Raw genomic sequence first — 19555 nt, 5'->3', positions numbered from 1 at the left:
TACGACACTGTTCCGTCTTGTCGTCCATAATAACAATAATGATAATAATAATAATAATAATAATAACAATAATAAAATAACAATAGTAATAAAATAAAGTCAAAATAAACGGATCGTGAGGAATCGAAGATCAAGGTGGTCCAGCGAATGGTTGTTAAAAAAGACATCACTTTTCTTGTACGGCTGACTTTTTTTACATTAAACATTTATGCTCGAGTTTCAAATGAATAAAAGTTACGAAAATTTAAACCTTTGACGTCAGTTGCTTAACCCTCGGTCTATATCTGCTATGGAAAAACGTACTCTATACCTGGGGTCTTTTTTGACCCCGGATAGATTTCTTTCAACTAACTTGAAAATAGGAAGTTGTAAGCATAATTATTGGATAATTTATGTATTTTGGTATTTATTTAAGAGTTTATGGGAGTACATTTTTAGTAAAGTTGTTTTATTACTGTTAAAAAGTATTAATGAAAATTTAACAGCACATAATTCCCACAAACGCATTGTACAACTGTTTTGTTGTTGTTAATAACACTTTAGAATGCCAGAAGTCTAATAATAATAAAATACAATGACTAACAATTAATAATAATCCGTGGCGCTGCAGCCCATGAAGGGCCAAGACCTACCAGCCGGCTGCTGGCCTCACGGCCACATGCTGAAGCAGAGGTGGACGATCATCCAACCAGAATGGAGGTATCGTTTGGTTAGCACGATGAGCCCCCCAGCCGTTATAGCTGGTTTGCGTAACCGGATTTCGCTACCTATCGTAGCTCCCCAAGTGCATCACGATGCTGGGTGGGCACCGGTCCCATACACTGGCCGAAATTTAATGAGAAAATTTCTTCCCCCATGAGGATTCGAACCAGCGCGCATTCCGTAACGCGAGTCCCAGGCAAGATGCCTTAGACCACGACGCCGCGGCGCGGGACGACTAATAATTACTACACTATAAATTACCTCATGTTGGAATGTCATTATACAGGGTGTTTTTATATTCATATATTTGTGAACATATTCCGCGCCGTGGCGTCATTGTCTAAGGCATCCTGCCTAGGACTCGCGTTACGGAATGCGTGCTGGTTCCATTTCTCATGGAGGAAGAAATTTTCTCATTAAATTTCGGCCAGTGTATGGAATCGGTGCCCACCCGGCATTGTGATGCACTTGGTGATCTACGATAGTAGCGAAAATCCGGTTTCGCAAACCAGCTGTAACGGGTGTGGGGGGATTATGTCTATTCTAGTTGGATGATCGTCCACCTCTGCTTCGGCATGTGGACGTGAGGCCAGCAGCCGGCTGGTCGGCCTTGGCCCTTCATGGGCTGTAGCGCCATGGATTTACTTTACTCTACTTTACATTTGTAACATTCAGAACACTACACTGCATTTTATATAAGTCCAATGGACAAGAAACTTTCAGCCTTATCAAATAATGAGGGGTTTATTTTATCACTCCCATACAAAATAAAATTACTGTTACAGTCACATATATAATCCTATATTTAGAGTGGTTTATACTGTATAAAAAAAAGCATTCATTGGTAGTGTATTGTATATTAGGATGATTTTGAGATATCCGACATAGCCAAATAGAGTTTTTTTTTACTAGAACTCTGTCTATTCTGTATCAATTTCAGTTGCACGCATGACACAACGCACTGTAACATGTTCTTGCAAACAAACTTATTATAACTTTCAAATTGCTGGTTCACTTCCTGTCAAGTGATCTTGGGCATGAATCACAATGTCTACGTTTTGGTGTTTGAACTTCATCCTGGATGTCAGACAGAAGATCCCTGAAGACTGAAACAACTATTGATGATGTAATCGATCGTGTTCTACACTGAGGCAACATAATTCTCCTTTAGATATGGAGTTTCACTAATTCCTTTCCTAATTCTAAAATAAATTTTCTGCTCGGGTTTTTTCCTTTCAAATTATGTAGTATTTTACTGTAGAGTGCGAAAGCATTCAGACATGCTTAGTCAAGAACGTCACAGAACAGAGCTAGTGGCCATCTCCTGATTGACCGTTCGACAGAATAGTCAACCGTTTCCACATCAGACTTTGGCATTATACTCGTAGACGAGTATTACTTCAGATGTTCTGTGTTCACATTCACTTATGTCAAAAGAATTATGCAGTGTTGACAACAACAAGACGGCTTTGTTTCTTTTTCAGCACGTAAGAGGCCAGAAGATTATTTTGTGTATAGCCAAATGCAGTTGAAAGTGGAGGCCTTTCCTTTGATGGCAACATTTCTTTAGGGATCTCTTTTCGATTGGCTCGAAGTGTTCTCACTACTGTTAGATTCTTCTGTAGCAGTTCTTGTCCTAATTCAAAACTTGTGAAAAAATTGTCAATAGTAACATTCCTTCCACTTCCTCTCCGATGATCCACCATATCATGTACATCACCTTTTCCTTGACTTATCTCTCTTTCCTCTGCAGACTTTCCTGTATAAATTTGTGCATTTATCAAAAGTTTGTCTCACGATCCACGGCACCCCATACTTTTATCCCATGTTTCCCTGGCTTGGAAGAAATGTAAACTTTGATTGGACATCATCTTTGAATATTCACAGGTGTTCATCTACTGTAGTTACGGTTCAGGAATATAAGACGACATACATCCATCAACAAATATTTCAGAAATTGCACGTATGACTTCTGCTTTTGACCCTGATGCAGCTTTCCTTTCTTTCCTTGTCAGTTTGTCGTCGAAACGGAGACACATCAAAATACTTGAAAATCGCGAATAACTCATTCTAGCTCGGAAAATAGGCAAACCATATTCTTTGGCTCAAAATTCATCAAGTAGTTTCCCCCTTGCTGTGTGCACCCCTGCTGTTATGAGAAGACCGAAGAAAGCCTGTAGTTTTGTTGAATCCGGCTTACTCCAGTGTTGAAGGGAAATGTATTTATCTTTCACATCTTCATCACGATTGTTAGTATGCATTGATATTCTATTCAACATGTGATCAGTTATAAAAAGAGAGAAACAATCCGATCTAATTTGCAAGTAGACTATAATCCAGGGACCGTCAAGTGACTACACTCTCGTGCGTACGTACAAACCCTCAAGCCCTGACGTACGGGTGCGGGCAAGGGGCGGAGCTAAGAACTTGTATGTGAACCAAATTTGTGATAAGAATGTAAATTAATTTCAGCTTTTAATTGAAGCACGCTTTCACTGTTAATTGCACTATACTGAAAAACAGTACTCTATACAATTTTGTACAGTTAACTATATACGAAACAAATTTTTGCATGTTTGCACAGTAATGAAACAAAACAAAATATACACTTTTATACAGATTAATATACTGTTTGTCTTCTTCTCATTGCTATACAATTCAATTAACGAAATAAAACAACAGTACAAACGTTGTTATTCAAATACAATTCTCTAATAATAGTACTTTTTCTTAAACATCAGAGATCCGCTGCGATTTTTGCAGTTTTCTGTTAGTAAGCAGCTATTTAATTCTCGGAGCTATTGTTTTAGTACCAGCCAATCGCAAACATGCTTTCAATTGTTCATCACTTAGTTGTTTCTGTGACGTGACTTTGTAAACTTCATTAAACAAAACAGTGTTTCGCATACGTAGGTTGTCCCGAACATTTACAACGTTCTTGCAGCAAGATTGTACTGTTTAGGAAACCTTTCTCGTGGAAAACAAGTATAGAAATGGTTAATACTTTTTCTGTTTTGATACTTATCCTTTAGCTCAATATCGCTTTGTAAATCAAGTATTTCTAATTGTAGTTCAGCAGGAATATCCAGGACACTCACTGAAAAAGATATTGCAAATATCTCAAATTGTTGTTCAAGATCTCTAATATCCTCAAATCTACGTTCGAAACTTCGCTCAATTGTTGCATTATTCTTATATATTCTTTCATGTCCAAGGCTTCTAACAGGTTTCCCATGTACATCCATAAATAAGGCAGTTTCATTTCTAAGTGCGAGAAAACGTTCCAGAATTTTTCGGCTTCACCACCTTACCTCGGTATGGTAGAATAAATCCCCATTCTGTTAATACCATCAAGCAGTGTCCTGAAGTCCCTGTGATTGAGTCCTTTAGACCTTATGAAATTAATTGTTCGCATAACAACATCCATTACATTGCTAAGGTTCATGTTTTTAGCACATAAATATTCCTGGTGCAAAATGCAGTGCACCGGTGCCCCCAAGCGACCTCGATAGGTTCCACCACTGATAGACTGCAGTGTACAAGTGTACTGCCCGCAGTGGAAGCCGTAAGTAGGCCTGTACGCCCTCTCGCGATCTTGACTCGACTTGGCGGAGCCTGCTATAATCTAACATGCTGAGGAATATTAGCTGTTTGGCCCACTATATTTCTAGAAGGTTGCTAACTCTGTGGTGATGGCTGAGTAGCATAGTTCTGTTGTTCATTTCTTGATGTAAGTAAATGTGTCACTAATATATTGATGTTATCATCTGCATCAATAGAATCAATATCTATTTCGTCTTCAACTTGAATATCTTCCTGTCACATCTACTTCCGTAACACCGCCGTCGCTTTCGAATATGAAATCATTGTCACATTCACATCACTGTGGTCTGCGTCTTTTAGAGTATGATTACTGTTGTCACGCCAGGAGAAGGCGGCTGAAGTACTTAGACGGGGCGGAGGGGAAACAGTCGCGCATGCGCACCGCGCTGTTCACTGCAATATTCCTGTTTCACAAACATCTACTGCACGTGTCTATGAATCTTTGCGACTTTGTGAAAATAATAGTGGAGTTTTTACTGTAGTGTTTTATTAGTTTCAACAAGACAATTGTTTTCAGTATACCACAAATCTTGTATTGCTTTAGTTATCCTTTGCTTTTCGTGTTAATAGTGTTGATAATAATATAGTTAATAGAATTTATGTTATTGTATACTGTTATTTAGGTTTATAGCAGTTTTTTGTTTATTGTAAATATGTCGACAAAGAGGAAACAAGGATTGACAATCTATAGCGAAGAAAGGAATATTATTAGAAGTGTAAAATAATTCTGTGATGAAGAAAAAGAACAACAGTGCCTTTGCATTCCTCTTACGAAACCTACAGCAAAGGTAGAAAAGTACTCTAATCTAGCCACAAGAACAATACAGCGTATAAGGAATGAAATGAAAGACTGCACAGAAGAAAGTGCGTTGTCGACACCTGAGGGAGAAAAAAAATGTAAACGTCCAGACTACCGAAACGCAAATGTAGATGACTTTGACGGGAGATTGACAAAAAAGATATAATTGGGAATTTTTATTTGAAAAAGAAAGAGGGCCACCGTCGTATCTGAGGAGGTAGCGCGTTTGCCTGCTGATCTGCAGTTGTGCTCGGGAGTGAGTTCGATTCCCGTTTGCGCTGACTACCTGGTTGGGTTTTTTCCGAGGTTTTCCCAAGCGAAAGGCGAATGCCAGGTAATCTATGGCGAATCCTTGGTTTCATTTCGCCAAATACCATCTTACCATCATCAATTCAATCGACACTGAAGAAGCTAGTAGTTATTACAGTGTTGTTAAATAACAAGTAAAAAAAATAGTATCAAGCTGCAAGAAACGTCTATCCTTTTACAAGAGAAAATTGATTTGAAATGAAAGACAACATTAAGACGAATACTGAAGAAAAAGGATTTCAGGTGGAAGAAGTGTGCAGGAAAAAAATTGAGGAAAACACTGTAAATTAGAATACGTGAAGATATCTACAGCAAATAAGAAAGCTTAGGAAAGTGGAAAAACCGATTTTGTATCTGGACGAAATGCGGATAGATAGGCCTACAAATTTAACGTTTCCCAAGTTCTGGCACGATAAAAATGTTACGGGAGTTTTGACTACCGTAAATGTGTCCAGAACACTCATTGTTGTTCATCAGGATGGGGGCGGTGGGGCTAATGGCTTTGTTGAGAGATTCGAATTAATATACACGGCTGGAACATAAACAGACGATTATCATGGACAGATCATACTCCAGCAATTTTGAAAAATGTGATAATGATAGTCATAGCGACAGCACCAAAGATGCGGAATCTTTTATGTCTGACTCCGTTCCCGTGTAGCCAAGTAAGTGGACGAAGTTTTCAGGTCAGAGTGTAGCGTGAAGTTCCCCCGTCCCGCCTATCTACTCCCCGCGCCAACTCGTAGCGCGAAGGTAAGGCTGGCTATAACCTTTCTGAAAATCAATATTATAAATTATTATTTATAATAAAGAGAGACAAACCGACTTACTTCATCAGAAATCTACTGCAAACTGAAAACAGTTAATTAAAAATTTTCAAATATCTGGCAACAGTGCACCCAGTTCAAGAAATATCAATATTTGATCTGTATTTGTCCCATTGTTGCCATAAAATACACCAAGAGCGAGACCAAGTAATAAATTCATTATAAAAATTAGCATAGCGTACTCTATACCTGGGGTCTTTTCTGACCCCATGTGATAAAAATGAAAAAAAGTGTTATACCACTTATACTAGGATCATGACAATGTAACATAATTGTAGCCAAATGTTCACAAATAGCATATCTGGAACATGGGAGAGTTATGTCAACATTTGACACATGCATTTGTAAAAAATAAAGCAGTGGGGTCACAAAAGACCCCAGGTATAGACCGAGGGTTAACAACGATAATGTGTTACATATTTTCTTGCATTAATTATATTTCTTATTTCTCTTCACATTCTCATACTAACGGCTCTCCAACAAACCTGTTCAGATGAAATTATGTATTTTTATTTTAGATGACATCAACATATAGGAAGTATGACACTGCAAATCTATACAATGCCGCAAAATTAGTGAAGGATAAATATTATCTGTATAAGTCATCTAAGCAATGTAATGTTCCATGGTCGACATTAAAGGATTTTTTGAACAGAGCAGACGACAATGACGATGACATAAGGCAATGCTTACCAAAGTTAGGGAAACCATTTGCATTGTCTGTGGACATGGAACAAAGAATATGCAGATATACATTAGAAATACAGGAGTTGGGATTTGGCCTAACTGTCATGCAGATAAGAAGGTTTGCATTTTTATTAGCGGAAGATGAGGAGAAAAATCATCCTTTCAATGGTGGAAAAAAGGCAGCAGGTGAAAGGTGGTGGAAAGACTTCAAGAATAGATAAGATCGCCAATAAGAATTACTAAAATAGTCTATTAGTAACAACAAAATTGTCAGTGTTGTCTTATTATAATAATTAAATTCGCACACAGATATGGACTCACTCTCAGGGTGCCTGAAAACATTGCAGCCTACAAATCATCCATGGGCAACAGAGTGATGTTGGACGACTTCTACAGTAAGTTGAAAACCCTCCTGGACCAGCTGAAGATAGGAGATCGTCCAGATCTAGTATGCAACTGCGATGAGACTGGGCTGTCATATGTTGTGAAAGCTTCCAAGATTGTTACTGCTGTGAGCAGAAAGTACATCTACAGAAGAACCTATGCCGATCGCGGTGAAAATCACACTATTCTGGCCTGTGTTAACGCAAATGGTCACTGGATACCATCGATGGTGATATTCAAAGGCGTTCGTATGTCAGAGGAGTTGAGGAAGGATATCATCCCAGGAAGTCTTGTGAAGTTGTCGCCGAAGAGATGGATAAATAGTGGCTTGTTCATTGAATGGTTTAATCATTTCATAACCTACATTCCACCTGCAAGACCAGTAGTTCTTCTAATGGACTCGCACAGTTCTCACATTTCGGAAGATAGCATTCAGTTGGCAAAGAAGAACAAGATCTTCCTCATGACTTTCCCTTCCCATACTACCCACCTTTTACAGCCCCTAGATGTGGATGTGTGTATAGACCCTTCAAACTGGCATGGAGTAAGCCTCTAAACAGTCATATGACTCAAAATCCGGGCCACAAACCCAAACGCTCAGACTTTCATCGTTTGATGAAGCCTGCTTTCTTCGCATCTTTCACTTCCAAAAACATTATCTCCAGCTTCAGAAGAACTGGAATATATCCTCTGAACTCTGCTGCTGTGCCAGATGAAGCCATCTTAACTTCGAAACTCACCGAAAGATTTTCTGCGTCTGAACTAACTAAAGATTCACCACGGACAGCAGATTATATTCTTGTCTTGCCAATTGTTAAAGATGGCAAGAAAAAATATGGACCAAAGAGGAAGGCAGGCCTAGATGGCTGAGCCAAATGTTTGACTCCACTACAGGATCTACTCACAAAAAATTGAGAAGTGAAAGATTTTTGTAAAATAATAAGATATTAACAATGAAATGTCCTTAAAAGTGTTATAATTAAATATTAATTTATGTATGGGGAGGCCAAGAAAGGAGGGCAATGATCCGCAACCAAGCACTTCCGGAAAGCAAGCCAAACCAAAGGCAAGAGATGAAGACTAGGATTGTGGGGTTTGTGGTCAGAATTAAAGAGATGATGAAAAAAAGAAAAGTGGGGCGCTGTGGATTCAGTGTAGCTTGTGTTTGATTTGGTATCATGCTAAATGCCAAAGTACATATGATAAAGAAGCTGATGTTTTCATGTGTGATGGATGCCAGAGTGACTGACGAAGATTAAGTCTTAACATTGCCATTATAATAGGCTACTTAGTAAGGTACCGTAATAAAAGTGTTCACCCTTTCAGGGCAAAGAAGATCCCTTTTCAATTTCAATTTTTATTTTGATTTCATTATTATTATTATTATTATTATTATTATTATTATTATTATTATTATTATTATTATTATTATTATGTGTTGATATGTATTTGCATGTTTTCTTGCAATGAATATTAGGCGGAATTACTATGTTTGAAGTCTTGTAACAATAAATTATAATTTTTCATTTGCATTTAATGAATTTTTTTACAATTCTTCTAACGCTCACGAAATTATCAATGTAATATCACGAAATTACCAAGATTATCACGAAATAAAACCAACCTAATAGGTTTACGTTATAAAAGTGGTTTTTGGCAATTGTTCAAGATCGTATCCAATATTTTATGTCCCCAGATTTGTACAGCAAATTATCGTCCCTTAGATGGAAAAACCTGAATACGGAAATATTTACACATTTGCATTTTAAACTAATTTTCATGAAATTATCACAAAATTACCTATGTTTACCCTATTTGGTCCGTAAGACGTAAGATGGTGCTGACCGCAGGTTCGCATCCTATCATATATTTATCTATGCTCCCGCGCTATATTTCGATTCGTTGTCCAATCTCATTCCTAGGCGGATATATGGGGGAGGGTATAGGGGTCCCCCCAGGTCAGATTTAGGCTGTGTCTATGTAGCTTTAAGTATGAAGAAAGCAAAATTTTAAAAATTAATATACAAATCAACGTCTACGTAACCGTTGTTATGTTTATATTTATAAGCATCATTATGCGATTTATGTTTTTATAGTAGGGGTAAGAAAGAATAAGGACGAGCCTTGAACATTTTCTAGAGAAAGTTCATTGAGTTCACATTATGTGGCAATGATTTCTGGATATACCCATTTCTTTTTTTAATGCCATATAACAAAGTGGAATGCATTCACTCATAGTTTTCTGCCCAAGGGCAGATCTTTCATTGGAAAACCAGAATTTTCCAATCTTCTCTATTATGAAGAAACTATCAATACTACGAATAATAGTGTAGGCCTAAGTGTTGGTGCAGCTGCTATTAGAACGGGTCATGGCATTCAACATAAACTAGTAAGATTAACTATACAAGTGACAACAAACGGGGAAGTGGAAGTACCCTACAGAATCATTGATGGCACAACTCTGTAGTTTACACGATCTTGTTAACGAAACATGAACAATAAATTATTTTACATAATTATTGACATTTTTAGCGCTTATCTAAGAAATGTTTAGGTTTCAGAGGATATAATGAATAGAGCTCGGCATTTATCTATTTGCCTATTTTGTTACTTTAGTTAGAATCGTAAGCTTTCTATATGCAAATACCTTTCATACTTACTGGAGCAAAATATACTATTTTATAGTGTTTATAATTGCATATTTTAACGGTTTCTGTCTTTTTCTAGTTCAAGACCATATTATGCCTTTTTCTATTAAATGAGAACTTCTACCATAACACTCGGTATTGTATCCAAGGAGGTACCGGGGGAGGGGAATCCCCCCCCCACCCGGCGATCATAGAGTTCCCCACTGTTCTAATTATTGTATTCCTCAATGATGCTTCTAATATAATTCGATTTTTTTATTTTCCGCTAGATTTAGTTAGAAAATAACCAGCGATTCTCTTGACTTATACCGTTAAGAGTTGAATGAGATTAAGCAAAGATTTTTTTTTTTGGACATAATAAGATTTACTTAAAATTATAGTAAAGCACAATGAGAAAAATTATTCCTCATTATTAATAATTATCTTTGGTAATTACAGTCAGCGATAATGGCATCTTGGTTCATCTAATTTATTTAATTTACGTACTTAAAAAGCAATGAAAAACAACAACACACAACATTTACATACTTCAGTTTCAAAGTTTCAAATACCATCAATAATTCCACCGTAACCAAATGCGTTAAGAACTGTGCAATCTATACTACTAATAAATCTGTAATCAAAAATTGTCTAGTAATTTTCGCTTTTCCAAAAATAATTGGTGTTCACATGTAGGCCTATAATTAACCTGAGACCGAAAATCGCATTTTTGAAATTTTTGTTTGCATGTCTGTCTGTCTGGATATTTGTTACCTTTTCATACTACAATGCCTGAACCGATTTATATGAAAATTTGAATATAAATTAAGTTCGTTCTAACTGAGATTTTATGTTATATGACATTCAAAATACTTTATTTAAAAGGGGATTATAAGAGGGCTTGAATTAAATAAATCTAAATATCTCGCTTATTATCGATTTTCATGAAAAATGTTATATAACGAAAGGTTCTCTGAAAACAATTTCCGATAAGTTGTATTGTATGCAAAATTCTCATAGAACTAATATTTAACGAGACACAAGAGTTCTAATATAACAATACGTTTTATCACCGCCGCCTCAGACTAATAGGCTATAATGAAATGAAAACAAATGACTCCGTCTATTTAAGGCGGCCTTGCATACAACAAACGGAGAATATTATTAATTTAACACAAACTTTATACCGATATTTTTCTATTGTTTGATGGGAATAAATAAATGTTTATCAATATTAATATAGAGAGCATTTTTCTGTGCTTGTATCAAGTAATCTCAGAAGCTAATTAACCGATTTGGATAATTCCTTCACAATTTGAAATTGTAATTTATCTAGATCATAGGCCGGCATTCCTGCGGCATTACCGCAGTGACGTCAGACCTCAACGAAGCATCAACCTTACCCCCTACCTTTCGCTAGCCCCACCCCACGAAAATACTGTGCATGTACGTGGGGGATTATACTGGATTGTTATACTTCGGAGCTTCATTAGTGATACAGTGTGTTTCGCAGAAGCATCTAAATCGAGAAGATATAAACGACGTTTCCAAGAAGATTGGGAACATAAAAATTTATTATTTCTATGGGAGATTATGCAAGATGTCTACTCTGTTCTGAAGTCATGCAGGGGTTTCATATTATATCTATAAAAAGGCATTATTTCAAACAACACCTTGAACACAAGACAATTGAAGGTATGTTATGTTTTCATTTCTTAGCGTTAATGGTAATGTTGTTACGACATAATTCTTACATTTATTAGAAAGCAAATGCTTTGATACAGGTTCTCATTTCAAATATTTACATACTGTACTCTACTGCACTGTACAGGATACTTGTATATATTCTAAGTATTGACACGAAACTGTATGCTATGTTTAAATGTGTGGAACGTGCTAACCAGCTAAACGAATTAAAAGCAAACGTCACTAGAAATTCAGAAGAACAAATCAACCAAAAATACAAATTATGTACTACTAGCTATATCACAGTTTAGTATATACATTTGCGAAACTCAATACTTACTAAATATGCAAACATAGACAGTTGAAATATGCAGCCATAGATAGTTGCTAGCCACCAGGATCGCTACTATCGCCTCATCACAGACTCTTTCCCTAGCAGACGATAAAATGTATTGTACTTTTGATATCGTCTTCTTTTGAAAAATTAACACCTTCCTTCCATTATTGAAATACGAAATACATAAGGTTTATATATTATTTTCATAAAGTATAAATTATATTTTATAAACTCACCTTCCTGGATCTTTCGGAAGAATAACTCTGACCTCTTTTTCTTAGAATTTATAGTGCAACAAACGTCTCCTTGTCCCATATTATTACTCAAATTATTGTATTTTAGCCATTTACAGTTATTACAACCGGTAACGATCATTTCACAGTTTACACAACTTTTCACAGCAATGCGAAATACGGCACAGTCAATGTCTTCTCGATCTAGACCAGCGTGCAATATATGTTCGGGTTTTCTATTTCAGTGTATGGAGTTCAGTGAATTATTATATTATAACTTTATTCCGTATCATAGCTAAGTTTTATTTAGTGTAATGTGACCATAAGTTCCCTTTACTTCTTGTTGCATAATATGTTGTAGAAATAATTACAAACCTGTGTTATTTTAATGTGAAGAGAATTTTACATGTTAACATAATCTTTTCGCATGAACATTTTAAGTTTAGAATGGAAGCTATTTTGAGGTTTAATAAAAAATAATTTATATTGTGATTTTAATATAGCACATCTACATTCCTTGATAAAGACAGAAAATTTATCATACCACTCTTATGAAATTAGTATACGTACGATTGTTACTTCGTCTCTTAGGTAGTAGATAAATACAATAATTCAATACTCAATTGTACTATTAAAATACAGACAAATTGAATGTGCGGAGTATCATACATGACATTATGCTTAATTATAACGTATAATTTAGGAATATAAGATATAGTAAACATAACCTTTTTATACATTCTAGTGGATGTTAGGATTAGATATTTGCTTAGGTTATAATATAGTATACATTTCATGAAACTTGTTAATAGAAATATAAGATTGTATTTTAGTATTTAATTTCAACTCATTGCATTTCATTCATTCATGTGTATCACTTATAAAACTTTTTACACATTTGCTGAATATATAGATTTGTAAAATTGTATTAATTTCATAATTGACACGTAAGACTAATTCAATAGGAGACTTCATTAATCAATATCATATTATTATTATTACTGTTATGCATTTATAACCCTAACATACCTATCTCAGGTAAAATAGGGTTCTCTGTAAAATTGGAGTATAATAACCTATAATATTTCTATATGAGTGGCAGAGCATTGGAGACCACTAAAATTAAACAGGAAGGGGCAACTGGGATAGTAAACATAACCTATAATTTCAACATATCTAAATATTCGTGCGGTGCAACTGAAAATTATTGAATCGTGCATAAATGAATGTACAATAATTTCGCAATATTTAATCGAAATAAAGGCAGGTAGGTCTATTACATATACGAACAACGTAATTTTCACACCAAAAATAATGTTACATTTTAACTCGCAAGGAATTATGTCTGAAGTGTCTCCTAATCATTGTTTTAAATTTTATTAATGCAATTACACTACATTTTAGAGAAATATATGTTACTTTTCATGCATTCCAATTAATTTATATGGTTGAAACGCCGCCCTTCGTCATCGGGTTAAGCGAGTCACATGGTCTGCCTTACGGCCTGTATTAGATCACGATGGCAGTGACACAGTCTATTGTTCCTAGTACTCACAGCGCTCCAAGCGGCTAGCAACTATCGCGAGAAATGCAAAAAATCACCCCAAGCTTCGCGACTGTATATACTAGACTGTGGTTATATCGTTACTTGGGAATTAGCTCGTGAATTTAAACCTTTTAGCGAAGGGGAATTGCTAAAGAATTGCAGAAGTAGTGTGCCTGGAATATAAAGAAGAATTTCAAAACATCAGACCGTCGAGACGTTCTGTTGCAAGAAAATAGAAAATTTGGTGTTTATCTTGAAAAAAAAAAAGTTGAAGCAGTTATGTCAGAAATTTGTTGCGTTCTCCCTGGCCTTGGACGAAAACACTGATATCTCTGACATTCCTCAATTAGCAATATTCATTTGCGGTGTAGATTAAGAAATTTTCACACATCAGTTTTTAATAAATCTAATATCTTTAAAAGAAAAAACAATGAGCAAGGATATTTTAATGCTCTCTGCTTATCCATTGAGTAAAAAAAATTACAATCGCAGAAACTCGTGTCCATTGCTATTGAAGGTACACCTACTATGATTGGAAGAAAAAAGGAGTTCGTCGGCAGATTGCTATAATTTCTAAAAGAAATTGAATGTAATGAGCAACTAATCACATTTCATTGCATTATACACAAGGAAGCCTTATGTGCAAAAACTATTGATATGAAGTATATTATAGATATAGTGCTAAGTACAGTGAATAAGATAAAATCAAATTCATTAAAGCACTGTCAGTTTAAAAACTTGCTGAAAAACATTTCTGGAGATTATGAAGACATTGTGTATTATACAGAGGTTAGGTGACTGAGTCCAGGCAAAATGCTTCAGCATTTCTTCGATCTGCGAGAAAAAAATTTATGATTTCATGAAGGAAAAGTTAGATTTTTTATTTATTTTAATGGTAATAATTACAACCTAATTTCTTCACAGTAGGCCTAAAAGTAAATTTACTATTTAGACATTTTTATCTTTTTTTTTCAGGCAAACACAGTTATTGAGGAACTGAAACAAGGCGACTGGATAAGAGATTTGGCATTTCTCATTGATATCTGTGAACATGTAAATCAACTCAATCTCCGCCTGCAAGGCCGCGGCCAAAATATTGTTAACATGTTTGATATTGTCAAATCAGTTATAGCAAAACTATAATTGTTGAAATCACACTTACAAGAAAAGCGGTTCTTTCATTTCTCATGAATAGGATCAGTTACAAATATTCAGGACGCTAACTTAAATAAGTACATTCTTAAAATAGATCACTTATTATACGAGTTCAAAGAACACAGATTCAGTGATTTTCAAAGAATGGAGAAAGATTTCAATATTTTTGTCACTCCATTTCATGTTGTAATTGAAAATGTTATCCCAGAATTGCAATTAGAGGTACAGGATTTGCAGAATAATAGCTTCTTGAAAGCAGAATGTGAAGGTCTGCTGGGGTTAACATTTTTGAAAAGATGTCAAGTACTACATACCGCCTGCTCAGACGGTTTTTTTTTAAATAATGAGTACGTATTCATCAACCTACCAGTGTGAATAGCTGCTTTCTAAAATGAAATTTATAAAGTCCAGCCACAGATCCCGCTTAAGCGATACTCATCTTCTTGCACAACTGAAAACAGCATGCATAGATATAAATCCCAATTTGGAAGAAATTGCATTGATAAAATGATTAATTAAATATTACGTGAATGAACTCTTCTAATTACATATGGTATTTAAGGGTGTAGTGGGGCAACTGTCTATAAATCCGTCACAGCACTGTGGAGTGCAACTCCTCCCACAGTATACAGTGTTAAAAAGTATCCAATATTTTAGGAGGTGATAGTATGCATCAAAACAAGAAAAAAATGTCTAATAAACATGGGTCCTATAACACTGAGATCTGAACACTTGTTCATAGAAGGTGCTCAATATGACTAGTAAATTAGGAATAATTGATCTTCTTCGCTAATCCAACTAGAGACAGGCGGACTCAGACATCCTACCAGATTAGCGATTCCGCATTTAAATTCTACACATTAAAAATAGATATTCATCGTTGTCATCGTTATTGTCGTCTGGCATAAAATATTGTACAGTTCGCTGAAAAAATAAACTACTGAAATAGAATGTCAAACGATCTAAAAAAAAAAAAAAAATCCGTAAATTCAGTTGAAAAATCCGTCTATCCGTAGATGCTTACAAAATTCTGTAGAGTTGGCAACGCTGTTGGTGGTTAAACTGCTTCTTGTTGAACTGGAGATTTACAATTCACGTGACTTTTTCATGAAGTTTCCCTGTCTACTTATCACTATTCATTGCTTTCACAAATTCATTTAGGTACAGTATTACCATTACATATTGTAGGCTCTGATTCTTCAGTTATTTCACTGTCTGCATATTAACAACTCGTCGCTGATTACACTCCTTAATTTTAGCCTCTCTGAATTTATCTTCTCTTCTATCTTTTCCAAGTTTCTAATCACTTCTCTTATTTATATATTCCATTCCTCCTTTATCTAGTTTCCTTAAGGCAGAATTACAAATTGTTACACATTTCATCTTGAGTTGTGAATATTTTTTCAGGCATGTAGATGATGATGTAAAATTCTTAAATTAGGGCAAGGTAAAACGTAAATACTAAAGATTGTTCTAATTCAACATTTTTAAGCAATGACAAATTCTCAGTTCAATTTAATTTGTAAAAGTTGATAAGGAAATATAAAGCAAGTGGTAAGTCTTATAGTACTATATGAAATTTATTTTAAATTACTATTGTACACAGTTTTATGTACAGGGTGTTTAAAAAATACGGGGCATAATTTCAGGTATGTATTTCCCACATGTAGACAATCAAAATAGTTCATTACAACATGTGTCCAGAAATGCTTCATTTCCGAGTTATGGCCTTCACAACATTGAAATTCACCGGAACGTTTTTCTTTCCGCAGGAGACATTAAGAGGGCACTCTGACAGTTCATTCCGAGGCGAAGGTTACATTCAATGTTGTGTAGGCGTTAGACTGTGCGACATGTATTCAAATCAAGAGCTGGCAGAGATACACTTCATGTACGGTAACGCGGACGGCAATGCTGCACTGGCTAGGCGTTTGTACCAGGAGAGGTACCCACAGCGACAATGTCCAGATCGGAAGACATTTGTACATCTCCATTACCATCCGTGCGAGTATGGAAAATTTAACTCTCCTGGTTTGGGAAGAGGACGACCAAGATCTACAACTCCAGAAGTACAGGAGGCTGTGAACATGACTCCTTCTATCAGCACACGAAGGGTAGCGTTGCAAGTCAATGTTCCTCATACGACTGTCTGGAGACTGTTGAAAGAGTATCAATTGTATCCTTATCATTTGCAACGTGTACAGGCCCTGTCACCAGCAGATTACCCTGCACGAGTTAGGTTCTGTCAGTGGTTCTTGCAGCAGTGTGGTGTAAATCCGAACTTAGTATTATTTACAGATGAAGCACAGTTCACACGAGATGGCATAACAAATTTCCACAATCAGCATGTATGGGCGTATGAAAACCCACGTGCAACTGTTCCATCTCACCACCAGGTGCGGTTCTCCCTCAACATGTGGGCCGGTATCATTGGTGATCGACCCCATGTACTTGTAAACAGACTTACAGGGCAGGCGTACACAAACTTCCTGGAAAACACCATACCTCATGTTTTAGAAGACACTCCCTGATCAATCGTCGACACATTCACTTCTTGCATGATGGCGCTCCTGCACACTTCAGTCGTACGGCTCGCCGGTACTTGGATCGAAGGTTTCCTGATCGATGGATAGGTAGAGGTGGCCCAATTGCTTGGCCTCCACGCTCACCTGATCTGAACCCTCTCGATTTCTACTTGTGGGGCCATTTAAAATCATTGGTTTATTCGTCTCCGGTGCCTGATTTAGAATTCCTTCGGAATCGAATTGTGGCATGTTCTGAGGACATACGGAGTTTGGGATCGTGTTCGCAGGTCAATGAGACATCGATGTGAGGTCTGTATTCAAGCAGGAGGTGGACATTTTGAACATCTTGTGTAATGACAACGACCTGCGGAAAGAAAAACGTTCCGGTGAATTTCAATGTTGTGAAGGCCATAACTCGGAAATGAAGCATTTCCGGACACATGTTGTAATGAACTATTTTGATTGTCTACATGTGGAAAATACATACCTGAAATTATGCTCCGTATTTTTGAAACACCCTGTATATATATATATATATATATATATATATATATATATATATATATATACATACATACCTACATGAACGCATCCTGAATTTAAAAATCTCTGTAAAGCCGTGATGGGACGTTGGTAATCATTTCTACCAAACTATCCTTTATTTCCAGTTTGAAAACCTGGCAACCGTACCTTAGGCCTATACCGCAGCAATAGAGTTTCTTATTATTCCTGGTGCTTTGATTACAGCATATAAATTATGTTACACAAAGTTCGCTAAAGTAATTAGTCGTTCTGAGTTCTGCCACAAGTGTAGGGCGTGGAGTTCACGACATAGCACAAGATGTTTACAATTACATAGCCAGCAATTTTATTTAAGATAGACCCAAGTCTTGGTATAATCACTTGGTAAATTTACCCATAACTTGTATGGAACATAAAACACGAAAGTTATTGTTAAATACTATTAAATTAAATAGGAATTTCGTTATAAAGTTCTCCGTCATTGCAAAGTGAATTTGTCGAAAACTTCTACTGGTGTTATTTTCACTTTCCTCTGTAAGTTTAATAGTGCCAATCCATTCAGTCTTCCTTTGCTATGAAAGTCACGTAATTTTTTTTTTCAATATCCAGAGAGCCGAAAAAGTCCTTTCTGAACTGGTGGTTGTCACAAATAAAGTACTGTACATACAAACTTTAGGATGCCTGTGTAGAAAATCTGATGTCATGCCAGAACCTCAATGGCAAATGAATGGAGGCTTGCGAGCTTTTCAGCTTAATAGATTTCCATTTTGTTTACCAGAGTTCAAACTCAGCTTCTATTGCGGAAACTGTATCTAGTAAATCATTCTTACTGCTTATGAAATATTTTCCCACGAAGCCCCAGCACAAAATTATGGAAATAACATTTGACGTATGAAAATTGTATTTATTCATGTAATTTAAACCTTTCAGTTAGTTCACTTAACATGAAATCCAACAAATGAATGTGCACTGATACATAGTAATATTTCACTGGATCATCTTCCATGTAATTTTGCTATTTGTCTCTAATCCAACTCGGCACGGTAATTTGCGTAGGCCTTAAATCAACTTCAATTTCTTTGAAGACTTCTTCAACAGATCCAAAAATTAAATTAAAACTTTCGTGTGCATTATGTCTACATTTCTATAAAGTTTTTCATTGTAGTGTCTACATATTGCAAACACATCACTAAATCACAGGCCACGGATTGCAGTGACACTGACTGACTGACAAGGGCAAAAATTTTTTCATATCCCAGCAAACAAAATTAAAGATATCCACGTAAAAGACTCGCTTATAATTTAAAAGCCTTAGTGGACTAGTCTTTATTACAAGTTTCTTTAAGTATGTGTTGAAAACTTATTACAACTGCCAAAAGAGTTCTGTAATAGTGGCCAGTGCTTCATGCGGTTCCATGCAACGTATTTCGGACAATCGGTGTACGGTCTTTGATGTATTTGCACCATCACTGTCAGGTATATGTTCTATGTTTTCTCTTAGTAATTTACAGAAAAAGTTTATAGTACACTTGGTCAAAATGAAACTGGTCGGCGTCTGAAAAACTATGTTCGAATAAGGTATTTCCGTGAGCGCTCGGGACAGCCAGTCTTTG

The 19555-nt window shown here is 36.0% G+C and overlaps 1 protein-coding gene across 3 annotated transcripts in view; it reads right to left on the bottom strand.

Moving 5' to 3' along the window:
- stol (voltage-dependent calcium channel subunit stolid) overlaps positions 1–19555 on the bottom strand; it is a 1833618-nt gene that overhangs the window by 125181 nt on the left and 1688882 nt on the right. The window lies entirely within an intron of this gene.

This window comes from Periplaneta americana, chromosome 6 (genome assembly GCF_040183065.1).
Source record: "Periplaneta americana isolate PAMFEO1 chromosome 6, P.americana_PAMFEO1_priV1, whole genome shotgun sequence".
Classification (NCBI taxonomy): domain Eukaryota; kingdom Metazoa; phylum Arthropoda; class Insecta; order Blattodea; family Blattidae; genus Periplaneta; species Periplaneta americana.
This window is presented reverse-complemented; position numbering and strand designations above follow the sequence as displayed.